Source organism: Haliotis rufescens, unplaced genomic scaffold (genome assembly GCF_023055435.1).
Source record: "Haliotis rufescens isolate VD_foot unplaced genomic scaffold, xgHalRufe1.0.p SCAF_17, whole genome shotgun sequence".
NCBI lineage: Eukaryota > Metazoa > Mollusca > Gastropoda > Lepetellida > Haliotidae > Haliotis > Haliotis rufescens.
In genome coordinates, this window is record NW_025963857.1 from 865,358 (window position 1) to 882,914 (window position 17,557).

Sequence of the window (17,557 nt, forward strand, 5' to 3'; positions counted from 1 at the left end):
CATGTCTAGAGGAGAGGTGAGTGTGTGGATGTGTCTCTCCTCACAGTTGGCTGGAAACAGCAACAACATGGCAGTACATTGTCACACAACCAACAAAACCCACGCAAATACTAAAAATAGAAGTTAACCCTAACCATGAAATTATTACCGACGCGCCAGTGTTAAATATAGAGAGCCTTATTCATGAGTCTATCATGTACCAATCAATGGGGTAGTGCTGTGTACTTCGCAGTGTCATGTGATGCGGCAAAACAGTGTAGCTGAAACATTGAGAAGCTTGGTTTCAACTGATAGCGGTCATATAATCCAAATTTAAGGAAGTGAATTTATGGATGTCAACTTCTTTATTAGGAGGAACACAACGTTTCGGAGTAAATGCTAACTCCTTCATCAGGTGAATGCATGCTGTGATGCAGAGAGCATAAATATGTAATTGTAAGAACAACAAAAGTAATAAGATAACAAAGGAAGAGGGGGGGGGGGGGGGGGGGGGGGGGGGACCTAACAAGGTTCTTGACAACTGGAAGCCATGATAAATTCAACGGCATTCATGATCCAAACTCGATACTATTCCGACCACGGTGATGGCTAGGCTATTGCAGACTGAGGCGGAAATCAACATTCAACTCACCAACTGGCAGGCGCAAACAAATGATTTTCGTCTTCGTCCTCCACCCAGGCTGAATACATTTCGGGGCGGTGGGGTAGCCAAGTGGTTAAAGCGTTCGTTCGTCACGCCGAAAACCCAGGTTCGATTCCAGACATGGGTACAATGTGTGAAGCCCATTTCTGGTGTCCCCCCGCCCCTCCCTGCTGGAATATTGTTAAAACGGCGTAAAACCACACTCACTCACTCACTCACTCACATTAACTTAATACATTTCCTACGTTGATGAAATGCATCAAATCTATTTCACCAAAGACATGAGCAAACTAACAAACTACTCACACCGTCTTACATCAACAAATGCCATTTACAATCAGACCCTGACACCATCGAGATGGGAAAAGTTCACGCTTTAGGTAAGCACCTAGTTTCGTAATCCTCATGCTGTGTAACCTGTCTACGAAATTTCCTCTTGCGTTTGATGAGAATTTTGCATGCAAAACTGTAATATTAGTTTCAGACAGGGTATTGATATTTCAATTTAAAGGCTCCGTTGATCCTTTGGGAACGTGTCTAGCACTCACAAACCTTGCCCATGCAACTGACAGTGTAACGCCCAACCAGACCGGAGAATAACCCAATTGCTGCTAGACCTTCTCGAAATAACTATTTAAGGACATCTTGCTTAATTTACATCAACAACACTCCCTGCGGGCGCCGAGAAGCCTCATTTACGCCGTGGTATATACGTGGAAGTGATGACACACTGCAAAATGAATAATGATTAATTGGGTGAAGGGGAGAGGTCGTCTTTTGTTCGAAGTGCACGTAGTTGACGGAAGCTGGCGTAACGAGCGAAGACGTTACTTACGAGGTTAACCTAAATAAGCGAAGTTTAACTCAGAAGCGTGTTCTGTTGACTCAGTTCCTGCGTCGTGATATATTCATCAATCTACGACGAGCAGTATGATACCAGGCAATGAACATTGATTTTGTAGATCAGTGGGGCCATCTTGGAGCCACTGGAGTAGAAAGCTGATTAATACTGTCAGAGTTGTCCCTCCAAATCACCCCGATTCTTTCGCCTTGTACATTCTAGGGACCATTACTTGACCTCTGGATGTACCTAGATTTATAAATCTTAACCTACATTTGATAACACATAGGTCTGATCCCGACTCCAGCACCGATATAAAAGCGAGACTTTTGCAGCTGAATCTGCGTTAAAATCTTGGCGTCAACCCTTTCATATGAATACAATCCACGACGCCATTTCATCGATAAATACTCATCAAATTATTCGATTGAGTGATTCTTGCAAAATGTATCTAGATCATGGTTAAACCTTTCAGAACTGTATTACGTTCGACGAACTCGACGAAGTTTTGTTTGGAATCTGACTTGGTCTGCAGATAAATATTATCACTGCCTTTCATCACTAGATTGCTTTATTATGTAATTTATTTTGTAGGTAATAGAATGTTTTCTCTGGAAGAAACATTGCAAATATTATGTATGCAAACGTTCACGGTCTCAAATGTCAGACATTGACAATCGCCTGTTTTCTGAAGAATTAATGTTTGACACAACCTTTAATTAGTTAATAAGAGAGAGCTTTTCTATTTTTAATATTTACAACTGTTTGTCTTTATGTTAATATTGGTTCTTGTTTTGTGATTGGTCAGTTTGCCCCTTTCTCTAAAACTGTGTTAACTTAACGCCGCTTTAAACATTATTTCAACAATATTACATCACCATGAGAGGAGAGCACACAATGATGCAGGTTTTACTACCTTAGAAAAATGCAAGATCATTAGTTTGAAGCTGACTAGCTATCGGGGATTCTTTAAAATGTGATATGAATGGTAGATTTACATAAATACATGGTCTTAGACATACTAGGTGTCCATACATTTAACACACAGATCGATATATTGATTATCAAAGACAGATTCGCCCAAGTTTCATAGTGTAAAAACAAACACGAGTCTGAAAAGCACTGTCGTCATCATGTTATAGCATATCGTTAGGTTATGAATTACATGTCACCACCTGTACATTATGTTGATTTGTTGATGTGACCTTGATAAAGGGAACAGTGTGTGTGTGTGTGTGTGTGTGTGTGTGTGTGTGTGTGTGCCCATCTATGATGATACATAACAACATGGCGCTATCTGCTCACGTGGACACGTCGTAGCAATAACCCGGTTCGTTTAGAAAAAATGTGTTTATTCTTAAACAACATGAAAACAGCCTTTGAACAAAAACATGTTATTTGGATTTTGAAACCTTTGTACAACTTATAAAAATCAAATATTTTCATCGTGCTGGAAGAAATATTTGTAGGAAACGATTGATGTCCTAGACGTAGCAGAGAAACCACATTTACTTATAACATCACAGCCTAGACCTAGACCCACACATGAGCTCAATATATCCTGATCGAATTCAATATTTATTTTCAACACCCTCATGGGAGGGATCAAACATTTAATTACAAACAACACCAACTATATTTTGTGGTGTCGATGCATCACAAAGCATTAAATTAAACGATTCCTGAATTTATTGCAATTGGCAGTGATGATGTCGTTTTAGGAAAAACGATACATAAAGTTTTCCAGACAATTGGGGTTTTATTGGGTAATCAAATCTCCCGTTCTTCGGAAGCGATATTGTGTGTTCCTTATCACTGGTCGTGGAATTCCATGTCTAAGTGTCGCATAATGAACCATGTTTTCCACAGTTTATCGACCGTGCAGTGTCAAATGCAGGAAGTATCAAAATTCAATTTCAATTACAGTTGGAACTCATAACCTTCTTTTGTGTTTGCATGTTTTGATGTTGATGTTCAGAAATACACAGGAATATACTAGTTGCAGTACACAGTCCACCATTATGAATTGATATGCAGCCAATTCCCGAATAAAACTTTGGATTGATCTGATATCAATGTCATTTATGTTCTGTTTCAAAACCAGTATTTTAGGCGGCTATCCTACATGTGAAGGTGCAACAATAACAATAATCGATTAGAGTCGAGTCGTATCTATATACATGTTGTTAACGTCTATAGGTGGAGGTAGAAACTGATGTAAATATATATGAAGTAGTTTTTATTGGCGGCAAATGATTAAACTACAAATACAAAATACCCAGTGCTTTCGAATTGATACAGAATTGAACAGCAGTCGATAACAGGAAATAGAGCTTTCCAGAATGGTTTGTAATAAAAGTAGAGTTATGGGGCACAGTTTCTGGATGGCACAGTTTCTGGAGGGGCCAGTTTCTGGAAGGCACAGTTTCCGGAAGGCACAGTTTCTGCATGGCGCAGTTTATGGAAGTTTCTTGTCAGGACAGTTTTTGATGGCACACTTTCTGACAGGCACAGCCTCTTGATAGCGGAGCGGAGCACAGTTTCTGGAAGGCAGAATTTCTTGATGGCAGAGTTTCTGGAAGGCTATCTGTACCTATATAAGAGCGATAAAAATGAGATAAGAGGCCGTCTTTGAACTTGGTGTTTCTAATCTGCATGCCACGGTTTGGATATCTGTTTGGAAATACCGAATTGCCTTCCAGCGGCCAACACTATTCTGGATTTAGGAATGGCAACAGGGTTCTTTCAAGACATTCAACAGTGACAATATTCCGAACACTCGTGAGTGCATTAACATTTATTCAAGGTCCTGTTACTTATTATTTCTGCCATTTTTTGCTCATTGTATTGCCCTTTGTACTGTTAACCTAAAACTGTGCGTTTGAAGGACAATTTATTGGTTGTTAATTGAAACCGATTTCACAATATAGTTCTGTGCCTACTGATTTCTTGGCTAACCTCTGCGTTTCCATTTGGAAATCACCCCCATGACAATGTACTCATTTTGTTGTTGTTGTTGTTGTTATTTTACGCTGTACTCAACAATATTCCAGCTATATGACGTCGGTCAGTAAATAATCGAGGCTGAACTAGACAATCCAGTGATTGACATCATGAGCATCGATCCTCGTAATTGGGGTACGAAGACATTCATCAACCAAGTCAGCGAGCCTACCCACCTGTTAGTCGCCTCTTAAGAAAAGCACTTGCTGCTGAAGATCTTCACGTGTAAGGAGGCTTCCTAATTTCACGCTTGTGTCAGACTGGTTTTGAGTCTTGTACAACGTCGCAATCGTTTCATTTAGTTGCATCTTACGACAACCATAGATGGTGGACATCAATACACCCCCCGGAATCCCCACGATTCCTGTAGTATAGTGATAATATCGGGAGAAGGTACTGCCCCACTGGTGAACAAGTCACAATAGGGAGTAGCATCAGACATCATTCTTGTCTCTGATGCGGCACATTTGGAAATGTCCTCCACATGTCTACCATTTTGAAAGCTTTACTGAAGCCTTGAATGTTGTAACCGTTATCTAACTCCTCCTGAACACGAGTCTTATGACGCTGTTTGAAATCATTGTATTTCAGGATAATAAATTATCAATCTAATTAGGCAACTTAATATAGTATCGAAATGATGGCTTGAACAAAAATAATTGTGCATGTTCATTTTAATTTACACTTCCTTCAGATTATTAAATGTATTTCAAATCAAACATATTTCTCATGTTTTGTGCCAATATGGGTCAAACCGTCACACGTCTAGGGTCAATCTGTATAGCCGTTCTGGAGAAAATGTAGACACGTTGAAATTTAAATAAGGTTTACAGAGGCGGAAAGATTGATGATGAGTGAGTCCCCCGTCAGAGATTAATGTCAGTTGTGTGGTGTAGTCATGCCGAACAGTGTTACCCTTTAAATGTAACCCATATTTCAGATGAACATTTTGGTCATGGCTGCCATTAGAAAATATAACACAAGAAATACGCTCAATGCAGATGTTTGTAGTATCTTTGTTCTTGTAACGTCTTCGCGTCAATGTTATTAAAAAGTGTCTTTGACACTGACGCGATGAGCCAGAGATGTTTGAAACTTTTTATTAATGCACATAGTAATGGACCACACTATACCTTCTTGATGAAGTAAATATGAAATAATTTAAGGTTCATCTACGGACTATTCAATTCGGATGATCAAAGCATATGGTACTTTGATCTTTCATCACAATTTCCAATGAAAAATAGATACGACAACAAGCTCAAAAATAGAATCTTTCCAAAGTGTACTGATTTGAAGAGACATGCTTGCCATGAATGTTCATATCAGTGCCTCTGTGTGTTGATGGGCACATTGAAAGGGCCACCAGTGACATGATAGAGTAACAAATCAGATAGCACTCAGAAGAGGATGGAGGTATTTTTTTCAACTTCAATTATCGCCATTATTTAGAAATAGCTGTCCCCGGTGTGTATTGTGTGACGATCTTTGATGTAGTTTGATACAGAAAGGGAAGCTCAATACCAAATTAATTGACCGTCTGGTTAATTTAATTAGTTCTCCACTTGTGATGTAATTTTGCAAGTCAAGTCTTGGCAGTTGTGTTTTTAAAATAGAATACCGATGAATGTATAGAGGGCAAGTGGGCAACTTTCTATTTGATCTAACTGACCATGGTGATTATACTACGGGCTATAATGCTCTCAAACATAGTGTGTGATTGTTTTCTTATACATCAAAGAACACGCCCATCTTATTCAAAGCATAATTCGATCGTGTCATTGGCAGTGGACCAGAAATGACAAAAGGGAGTCATCTGTTGCAAATATACCAGCATTCGTCTGATAGTGTCGTGTGAATGTCTTACTGATATATGTATGTACCTAAAGGCAAACGAAAACGTGAAGTTGGAAGAAATAAAAGCGCCTCTCGTTTGTGTGAAGATACATAGCGTTCTTGTATTTAATTCGGCGGAATGCAATGCATGGATCTCTTTGCCTTTTCAAAGATTTCTATTTGTCCATATGAAAATTATTAAAGAAATTATACTTAAACAAAAATACGACAGTTCAATTTGAAATCTGTCAAAACTATTTACATGTATGTGCAACGTCTCGCTAGATCGAGACAGAACGTTTAAAGGTGCGACTTTCCTTTTGACAGCAATGTCGTCTCTGTTTCTTTGTTTGTTGTTTAATGGAGCAATATAATAGAATATGACGACGGCCTGTAAATTATCGAGTCTACGCCAGAGAACTTAGTGTTGGATATCTAGAGGAACGATCCACGCCGTCGGGGTATGATGACACGCAATCAACCAAGTCACCTAGCCAGACAACACGATCCATGCAGTCACTTTACTGCAAAGCATAAATTACAAGGGACACTCGTGAGGAGTTTTGTGTACATAATTAGAAGAATGATCAACGTGTATAACAATATAGGCCAACTCTTCATATTTAACATTATTTCCCAGTCATGAATTAACGTCATTATAAATAGAATTGCCTTCGCATAAACATAAATATTTTACATTCTGTAAAACCCGTTGCAATACTGTCGCTGGAGGGCCATATGGTTTAATTACCATGTCTGGGGTCTTTTTTATAGTCAATAGCTGATAGTGGTATTTAACGATGCGAGGTGGAGAAAGCCCATCAAATAAAATTTACTGACTACCAAATACTCTATGAAAAGTATGTCGGGTTATACTCACTATTAGGACTCGTAGAATAACACAATATAACTAATTTCCGACCCAATCCTCGTGTCTGTTTAATTCTCTCACAGGAGTACCTAATTGCACACAAAACAACTATGTGTTGCAGAGTAATAAGATGCGGCTTGATGCATCACAAAACAATTCACTGAAAAAGTGTTTTTCCGTCAATTTATTGGAGTCTGGTTAACAAATGAACAAAGCTCTTCTCTCCATGTCTAACTGATTGTATTTTATTTCATGATAGTTTGAAGTTATGTCGGGCATTCTAATCGCAACATCTAATTTTACATCCTTCGAAAGCGAGATACTGTGTTCTTTGAAATTGCATGTGTCATTTCAATGGTTTAATGTTGCCTAATGTAGCATGCCATTTAAGGTTATACAACTGTGTGGTCTAAAATGCCAAGCAGTTATTGTTCAAGTAAATGACTCGTTTGTGATTATTGTATCGATTGCTACCTTTCATCTCTCCGTTATATAAATGCACACGTATTGTCTTGCAATTGAACGTTATGTTCTACATATTTGCTGCAGACACACAACAGGGATAAACACTGGGACAATAGAACTGCTCTTCACGCTTGTCTCTATTTGGGGAATCGAACCTTTCGACATTTCAAGCTGTGATGGTTTGTTACCCAAAAAGCCAGGGCATTGTCAGGTTTCATTTTACTTTTCAAAGGCTTGCAAATTTGACAAATTATATTGAGTGATCGATAAGCCGACTACTCTTATTCCACTGAGCGTAAAGGCCAAATAACGGTGAAAAGTATATGAATGAATCATTGAAAATCACTGATGACACCAGGTGTTCGCAAACATGGTAAGCATGTCTTGCCCTACCGGTAACACCCGCCACTCGCCCACTTTGCATAGAAAAGTAAGTGTTTGTCTGTTGCCTGACGCAAATCATGATTATCACGAATTCATGTTCAAGGAGGGGGCACAGAGTTGCGTCCCTTGGGCACACCAGAATCCTATGATTGTGGGTTCGAATCCCGGTTTGCCACGATTATGTTTCTTGGTTTGTCACCACCATACCCGTGGTCTCGGGTAAAAGCGGGTTGGTCTCCACGGTAGTTAAGTTTTGATCTGTTGTTTAGTAGAAAGCTTCAAAGTTCTATGAATGATGTAACCCTTTCAACGTTCTGTGTCATATGATGTACTCACATATATTATTGACAATGGGTGTAGTATAATAATTGTCGGATCTGTAATTGTTTGACCCACGCCAACTTGCAACAACCATCATCTGAATGCCCTCATACAAGGAAAAACTTTCCATGTTTGTCTGGAAACGCTTTCGGGGAACTTGTTACAGAAACTAATAATCCCAAATTTTGCGAAGATTAAAGAACTACGAGAACAGACAACCAAGAAACTACACAGCCTCGAGAACTAACTCGTCTTAGATCTTTCAACCAAATAAATGCTCAGTGGAATGATTTCATATAAGACATAATGAAAGTTTCCTTTCGGTAAATGCTTTTCTTTGCATGTTGTTCATCTTCCAAAAATCAATAATTTCATCTGAGATGATGGAGATGCGTATTTGCATTTGTCAGACATGGTATTCATGCTCGGAGAGATGGACGTCTTTGAATAGACAGCACAAACGTTTAATGACACAGCTGATTAGTGAAATTAACATGCTTATATCTGTAACGGAGTAAATGAATTGTGCTCACTCGTGTGGATGTCCTTCTACCCAACTGAAAGAAAGTACCACATACAGTTTAACCAATCATTGTCAGGTGTTGCTCTCAGAGTTGCAGCCTCCTCAAAAACCTAATTCATTACATGGAACACAAATTAATTAGGTGCAGCTAAAAGATTTATAAAACATTTACATGGAAGCCATAAATCCTTACCGGCAGTACGTAAATTAATAAGTGTCCTTCAGAAGATTGTACATGTTCATCAATGCAAATTAGCTTAATGGTTTGCCACTGGAATGTAATTACTCGCAAAGTCTAATTAAGGGTAAACTATTTCAGGCTCACCAATCAAATAGTATTTTCTGGGGACAACAGCGGGTGTGACCTGGTGTTACAACTGTCGTTTGATAATAATTCGTGTATGTTTCTAATAACGTCGTGGCTTCCATGTCTGTTTGACATTACATTCGAAGTACAGTAAACTACCATTATAACAAACTCAAAGGGACCACTAATTTTAGTTCGTTATAACCGTAGTTCGTCATAAGCATATATACAACAAGTGGACGAGACAAAAACAGTTCGTTACATCCGTCTGTTCGTAATAAGCATATATACAGCAAGTGGACGGGACAAAAACAGTTCCTTACATCCGTCTGTTCGTCATAAGCATATATAGAGCAAGTGGGCGGGACAAAAACAGTTCGTTACATCCGTCTGTTCGTCATAAGCATATATAGAGCAAGTGGGCGGGACGAAAACAGTTCGTTATATCCGTCTGTTCGTTATATGCGTGTTTGTTATATACTTAGTTTAATGTAAACCCTACAAAACTTATTTTAATGTTATTTCGATGCAACAACAGAATGCTTACTGGAGTAAGGATGTGTAGCGTCAAGCAAGCACCTTCAGTTTAATGACAATCGTGAGCGGCGGGTGCTACCGTTACCGGGACATACATACATTTGTCACGAACGCCCGGTGTCATTACTAATTTTCACTGATCCATTTTATAATTTTCAACACTATTTTGCAATTTACGCTCAGTGAAATCTGTTTCGGCAGATGATAGAGACTTATTCTTGCGGCGTCAAACAACAAACAAGAACTTACTTTTTGTTCACATTGTATGAGTAGCAAAGCTACCGGTAGAAGCCTTGAACACTGTGTGATCACTGATTTTCAGGGATCTTATCATATTATGTTCACCGCCTTGTTTTACCTTTTACACCTTTCGGCATCTGTGATGGCAGATACTCTATTCTTCTCCGTATGTTGGACATGCATATCTTGGTTTTTGTTTTATCCATCTATAAACATATCAGTGAATACTTCAATATTTGTCTGTCATATTTCAGGCATGATATTTGTGCTTATAGACATGTCCTGCTTCAGAAAGAATATATTTGATTGTGAGTCATTGAATCTTTCTCATGATGGTTGGTATGAAATCACAAGGCACGACTTGCTTCATCGCAACTACAAGTACTTTGTCTTCAATGTAATATGGTGCTTTCATTTTAAATCTGGATTTATATGCTAAAGGGGTTGATTTGCTAATTAAATTATTAGTTTTTCCTTCGAAATTCGGTGTGGCCATAACATAATTCTTGCTGATACAAATATACTGAACAACAAAAGTTCCTGTGACATTGAATAAGATTTAATGCAAAGTTAGGTCAAATCTGAAACAATTTCGGTTTGCAACAGATAAAAGGCTCCTGTAGGTGTTCAAATGGTTTAATTTGCCATACTGACTTCAGAAAATGCGTGATCTCATAAAAAAACCATGAACATGCCAAAATGTCAATTTACAAATCAATAGCGTGTGCGTTCACCTCTGGTTGCAATGCAAGCAACACATCTTCGTCTCATGGAATGGACCAGGCGCCGCACAAACTCCTGTGGGATATCTGTCCATATCTGCTGGAGCATGTTTCGAAGTTCCTGGAGTGTCTGTGGACGCTCATTTTAGACAGGCATGGTATTTCGTAATGATGAATAATTGCGTAATTTTGTTGTTTTACCTAGTGGTTGTTGTAAGCACGATGCCAAACAATGCATGTGGAATCCCGTTAACGCACATGTTTTTATACCCATTCTTGTGTAGTGAAATAAATGGGGCTTGCATAAAAGTCAACTTTTGCATAGAAAGCATGCTTTTCTGTAGCTGTTGCGTTTTTGTGACTTAATACATGATACATGTACTACAATATTGAAAACCAAAATTTACTTGTTTGAAAAATACACCAAAACATTGGTGTAACAGGAACTTTTGTTGTTGAGTATACATGTCATCATTGTATATTCATCCAGGTAGAAAGGCAGTACCTTTACTTATTCTTTAAATAATGAAATTATGTTTTTAGAGGTTGGCATTAACCTTTCCATGTATTGAAATGACTTCCGTTTGTGGGAATTTAAATGACATACTTTAATGGGGTTTTCGCCATTATAACATCCAGTTCTGAGATAGACTGTCCACAATAGCTTACTTTGTAAGAGCATATATGGATGTGGATTTGCTTGTCTGGACCTCAATATAAGTACACATAAGTGTCTATCGATTTACATTATATGAGCAAGTCTGAGATACACCACATCCACACTGAGTGGGCATTGCTTTAATTCCTACTCTGATGACTTCTATATCAATTACCCTTCTTGGTTCTTCTGTGGTTTGACATTTGACCCCTGAAATGTATGGGGAATATAATACGTCAACGACAGAGAATAACCAGTCTTGATTATCCACCGAAACAGATTCCATTGGGCATAAAATGCCCACACGGGGTAAAAGGTTAGGGAACTGTGAATGATTGATAAAGAGTTAGTGTTCTTGTAACACGGGAGAGGCGTCTGAGGATCTGAAATTCGTTTAACAAAAATGTTTGAGTATATTTACCGTTTCAGAATCCGCTGAACGTGGGTTCGAATCTCCAATACTTCGCGTTTAAATCCTAGACTTTTAGTACAATGTGCCTGCTTGTGGATTATACTTCAGTGGCAAGTGTTTATGACCTGCGTCATTTTAGCTTTCCTCAAGCAGATACTCCGCAATACGGAAATACTGTTAGAAGCGGCGGTAAACTCAACTCAATCACTAACTCACGATCCTCAAAGCAGAGTTTAACCCATCTTATAATTGTACAGAAGGTGCGGTATATGCAGATGACTCAAAATTTGTTATCACCGTTAGGGAGTTCCCTCAGTAACAACTGTCGATTAAATCAGTAGGTTTCAGTACATTTAACATTATATTTTTGAAAATACATAAACAAAAACAACACGGCAACAATGAAGATAATCTAGGTCGTAACAGGACACGAGGCCAACCGCCCCAAAAATCATATGAAGTGTGCTGTCTGCATTACACGGGTCACGGAAACGCGATAAAATAACAATCCCTCATTGGGTGAGACCATTTGCTGAGATATGAGCGCATTTATAGTAACTTATTTATAGTAACGTGTGCATCGCCGTGCCACGTTGTTTAATCAGTACAGAGAGTACAATACAGTGCAGGACTTTGACACCTTAATTTGATTAATAGTAGATGATTTCAATAAAACAATACATGAACGAATAAACGTAAAACAATATCCATTAAATAGTTTTCCCCTTTCACAACAAAAGCCAACTTCCATAACAGATGTGTAATCAGAGCGTCGACGGTACAGAAATGAGTGTCAACCAAGCGAAGTGCCATATCAAATAGGTCCTTTTTCAAGCAGAGGCTATCTGGACGCCCACTGCATCAAGTTTATGTGCAGTGTGTTGATAGGGTCAGCAGCCCTTCAGAGTCCTTCGCTTGGAAGAAGTCGACTGGCTTGAAAAGTGAAACAGAAGGCTTTCTGATTGCTGCTAAGTCACTTCCCGTTCGAAACCGTCAATGTGTGATTTTTGCATCAAAATGTAAATACGAAATGTAGATCATGTTATGAATTTAATGAGACTGTCCCACACATTGTCAGTGGATGCCCAGCTTTGGCACAAACACAGTATCTTAAACGACATTATGGAGTAGCTCGATCTTTTCAATACCGTCTTTGCCATGCTTGTGGTATTGACACATAGGTCCATCCAATGGTACGACCCATAATATATAGAGGGCGTCTTAAAAGAAATTTCTTTGGAATAGGCCCGTATACAGTCTCAGACGTATCCAGGCCAACAAACCTGATCTAGTCATTTTTCATAAATCCGATGAAATCATTTATATTATTGGATTTATCATTTATTTTCTGTCCCTTTTGACACAAATGTGATTGACAACATTCAGGAAAAAGACATATGCAGACCTCTCTTTCGAAATGTCACGCTTCCATCCCAAGTGCCAAGTTGTCCGACTCCCCATTGTTCTTGGTGCCGTAGGTTTGGTACCTCCCAATCTGTTGACTGACATTGGGAGAGTACCCGGGTTTGCTACCAGGAAGACAGCCCTTCCGACAATCTGGATAATGCAGAAGGCTGCTGTGTTAGGGAGTCTTCACATTCTCCGAAAAGTTCTGGGTGGGTTTGACTAGGGAGAAATCTCATTCGCTGTCTGGGTTGCGTGTAGAGGGGGCAAGGGCCCTGAGCTGATGATGATGAGCCTAACCAGCCTGACTGTACCAGGATCACCCAAACCTTTGCTGAATTTTTTATTCTAATCTGTAACTAATTGTAATAATTAAAAGATACATTCCATATTCCATAGTTCCTCCGCTACCCATGCTTGCCGTAAAAGGCGACTATGCTTGTCCACAACGGGATCGGGTGGTTAGGCTCACTGTCTTGGTTGATGCATGTCACCGATATCAACTGCGTGGATCGAGGCTCATGATATTAATTACTGGATTGTCTGGTCCAGACTCAATTATTTACAGACCGCCGTCATCTAGATGGAATATTGCTCAGTGCGGCGTTAAACATCAAACCAACCAACCAACTCATCGCGTCAAGCGTTTAACGTTAAACATACTTCAACCGCATATGACTTTTGGCGAGAAACCGAATCGGATCAATATGTTCCTACCATGTTTTCAAACTCGATTTGGACCTGTGAATGACTGGTTGTCAAACATAAGTTTGTCGCTTACAGCCATTCACAATTTGCGTAGATATCACGTGATGTTTACTTCCGTGCGCTACAAAATGTGGTTGTATTTCATAAAAATGGGTGATCCATTTTTCGTTATTTCCATAAATTTCTCATGTGACTTCATCGACTAAAGTGAGACCATTCGTAAAAGAGGAATTAATTCGTTTCTCGTTTGACCAAATGACGAGTAGTACGTAGGTTATCAAGTTTTCAAATATTATCTTTATAATAAAAGCAGCACAGCCCTTTCACGTCTTTGGTGAGGCACGGGTGGCCCAGTCGTCTATGGGGCCGCTATTTTGCAGAATTTCGCCAGAAACCTATGGTCGTGGATTCGACTACGTGTCTAGGTTTGTCAGCACCACACCCGTGCCTGTGGGCTTCACCAAAATTGTATACGTCTGAGGCCTGCATCAGTGCTGACCTTCCTCTTACATTAGGCTGACACGCAGTGAATGTAACCAGAATACTGTTCAAAGCAGCGTTAAGACCCAACTCACTCAAACACCCACTTTCGTTTCTGTGAATATTTAAGTTTTAAAATATGATCATGGGCTGCATCTGTTCATGTGTCGGTAACTCACTATCAACAAACGACAGACGAGAAAATACACACTAGCAGGGGTTCTAATCTCTATAGGATAAGAAGCAGTACACACATTTATCACCTTGCATATTTGATCAAGACATCGTAAGCGTTTTTATGTTTATAACAATGAATGTTCCCCGTGCATATAATCTAACCCATACCAGTTCAAACAACACAGAAGATGGAATTCTCTGAGAAGCTGGTTCCATTAGGTATGTTTCAGCTCGGGCTTCCTGCAGGATTAGATGCATGATGCAAGCATGTGCAAACATTTGTCATCAAAAGGATCCAATCGATCGTTGTTTTGTAGAAAGTATTTGAGACAAGTTGAAATTAGACCATGTGGATTCTCAAGTTTGAGTTTTGCAGTCTCAGAAGAGAACCAAGAGGTTCAGAGGTTCAGGACAAGTGTAAAAATGAAATCAAATGTCATCAGAAGTTTCCTGAGATAATATTTGAAATGCTGGACTTCCTCATCTATGTAAAATTTCGGGGTAAGACATTTAGACAAGAAGTAGGAATCCCCATGGCTTCCAATAATGCTCCCCTTCTTGCTGATCTTTTTCTTGATGCATATGGAATTCTGCTCGGATTGGCAAAATAACACAAGGCTATAACTTACGTTCAGATATCTCGTATCAATGATCTGATTTCGTTGAATAACAGTCAAATAGCCAAATACCTTTCACTGATTTACCTAACTGCACTAGAAACAAAATGAGCCCTTTGTAAAGCTTTTAGAAGTCTTTTTTATGGTACACATGTGGCCATTTCCAAATTCCAATATTTTGTTCCATTGTTTCTTTCAGGTAGACAGCTGACATGCTTTTGCATGTGTTTGTGAACGGTGCCACTGGCGGGACAGGATATGTTCAACATTTCGCATCATCGCTATTTTACAGTGATTCATAAACACCTCCTCGTGATATAGTTAAAATCCTACAATCGGCTTGACACAGAGATTTCTTATGAATATGGGTCACTTTTTATTATTATTAAAAACTTTTCAAGTCAATCTGCTCATGGTGCATGGTTGTCTCAAAAATTGTATATTAAATTGACACAAATATTGGGGTATGCATGTCTTTCCTAAAAAACAGCAACTCTTCCCACAAATTGTCACTGAAAACATTAATTTTTTATGGAGACCGCATATGAAATAAAACATTTCAAACATTCAAATTAACAACCTTCATGAATCGCAGAGGAGGCTAGACCATGAGAATAAATATTACATTGAAATGTCTCCATCGAGAAGTTGGTACAGAGAGAACTCTTCACCTTTCACCACTGCCAGCTCTTCGTGGGCACTTTTATAGTGCGGGATGTTTAAGAGGACGCGATGATCTATTCAATTTGCTAAAATGACTTTTGCGCACGGGAAACACCGTTTGAAAAAACTTAGCAATCGTCGACGCTGTCATAAGAGAGGTTAAATCTACGTCACTTGAATGCGTGCAGACCCATGGGTTCTGTTGACCAGAACGGCCCGAGATCATGCTCTGTGATATACACTTATTTTATCAACGACAGTCGATTCCACAGAAGGCAATGACCATTGATTTTTAGGGAATTGTGACCGTTTTGTAACCACTGGAGTAGAAAGCTGATAAAAGCTGTCAGAAAATTCAACAATCAAATCATCCGTATTCTGAAGAGTTCGGCAAACCGGCAGCTTTATTCCGGGACAAAGAGGTCCATAAGGATGTGCTTAAAGTTCAGCCTAAATTTGATAAGGCATAACTCAAGATCCAGACTCGAGCGCTGATAACGAAGTGACAGGCGTAACTAATGCAGTTCAATCCGGACTGGGTTTTAATTCGTGGTGGCAAACAATTGCATATCAATACACCCCGCGACGCCATTTCCGCAGCAAATCCTCATCCAATTATTCGATTTGCAGCTCTTGAAAAAAGTACCTCGAGCAAAGATACGCAGTTCAAAACCGTATTACTTCAGCGGCTCAAGACATCGCAGCGTGGTATCTAAATTGGACTCCAGATAAATATTTTCACTGGTTATCTATAATTGATTACTTTGTCGTGAAACTTAATTTTCTAAGTAATAGATGTTTCTACGAGAGTAAATAAATATAAAAGGTCCTTCAAATCGTTTGCACCTTTCTCAACCGAAATCAATATTCCCTAATGAAGACTGAGATTGTTAATTAAAGGGTCATTTTGGTACCTACCACACTCATACCCCGTGGTTTACTTCTATTGTCTTTAAAGTGTAGTTTGTCGTAATTGCTTGTCTGGACTGTAAGCTAATCTGAAAGCTTTCATATTTGGTATTGATAGATATACTAGTGATTGATCGAATGGGAGTAGGCGCCGTATCAGGGCATATCCCAAATTACCCAACAATAACTACGTGAAATGTAAAAATAACAGGAACCAATAAAAGGAAAATGATTGATCAATTAATTGATACTATCCGTCTTCTCTAGATGCACGTTATCAATAAACGTGAAACTGATCAGTGATATTAATTACAGACGTAGCTCAGTTCAAATCGACCATGTCTGACAATATATATATTCTTTGTGCAAACTGGAGAATCCAATACGAGAAACGGTAAGTCTGTTCCACAGAGCTGTAGCTACGAAGGCTATGCCTACACGCCATGAATGAAACATACAAAAGGTTTATACGTAGTGCGAGAGACATGGCTCAAGGCTGCTTTGGCTAGTTTGTAAAGTATATTATGACGCTTCAGCTTAATGAGCGAAGACAGTCCAGAGTCACGAGATTGGTGGGCATTTACAAAGCTGGTGTGATATCAAGCCAAGGGCATAATCAGTGAGAGAGAGAGAGAGAGAGAGTGAGTGAGTGAGAGAGCAGGTCACCGAGCCTGATCACCGACTCCATGACCATGAGAGAGAGAGAGAGAGAGACACACACACACACACAGAGACAGAGAGACAGAGTTAGAGAGAGCAGGTCACTAAGCCTGATCACTCGACTCCATGACCATGTATTAGTGAACATTAATATATTACAGGAATATTAAACAGCA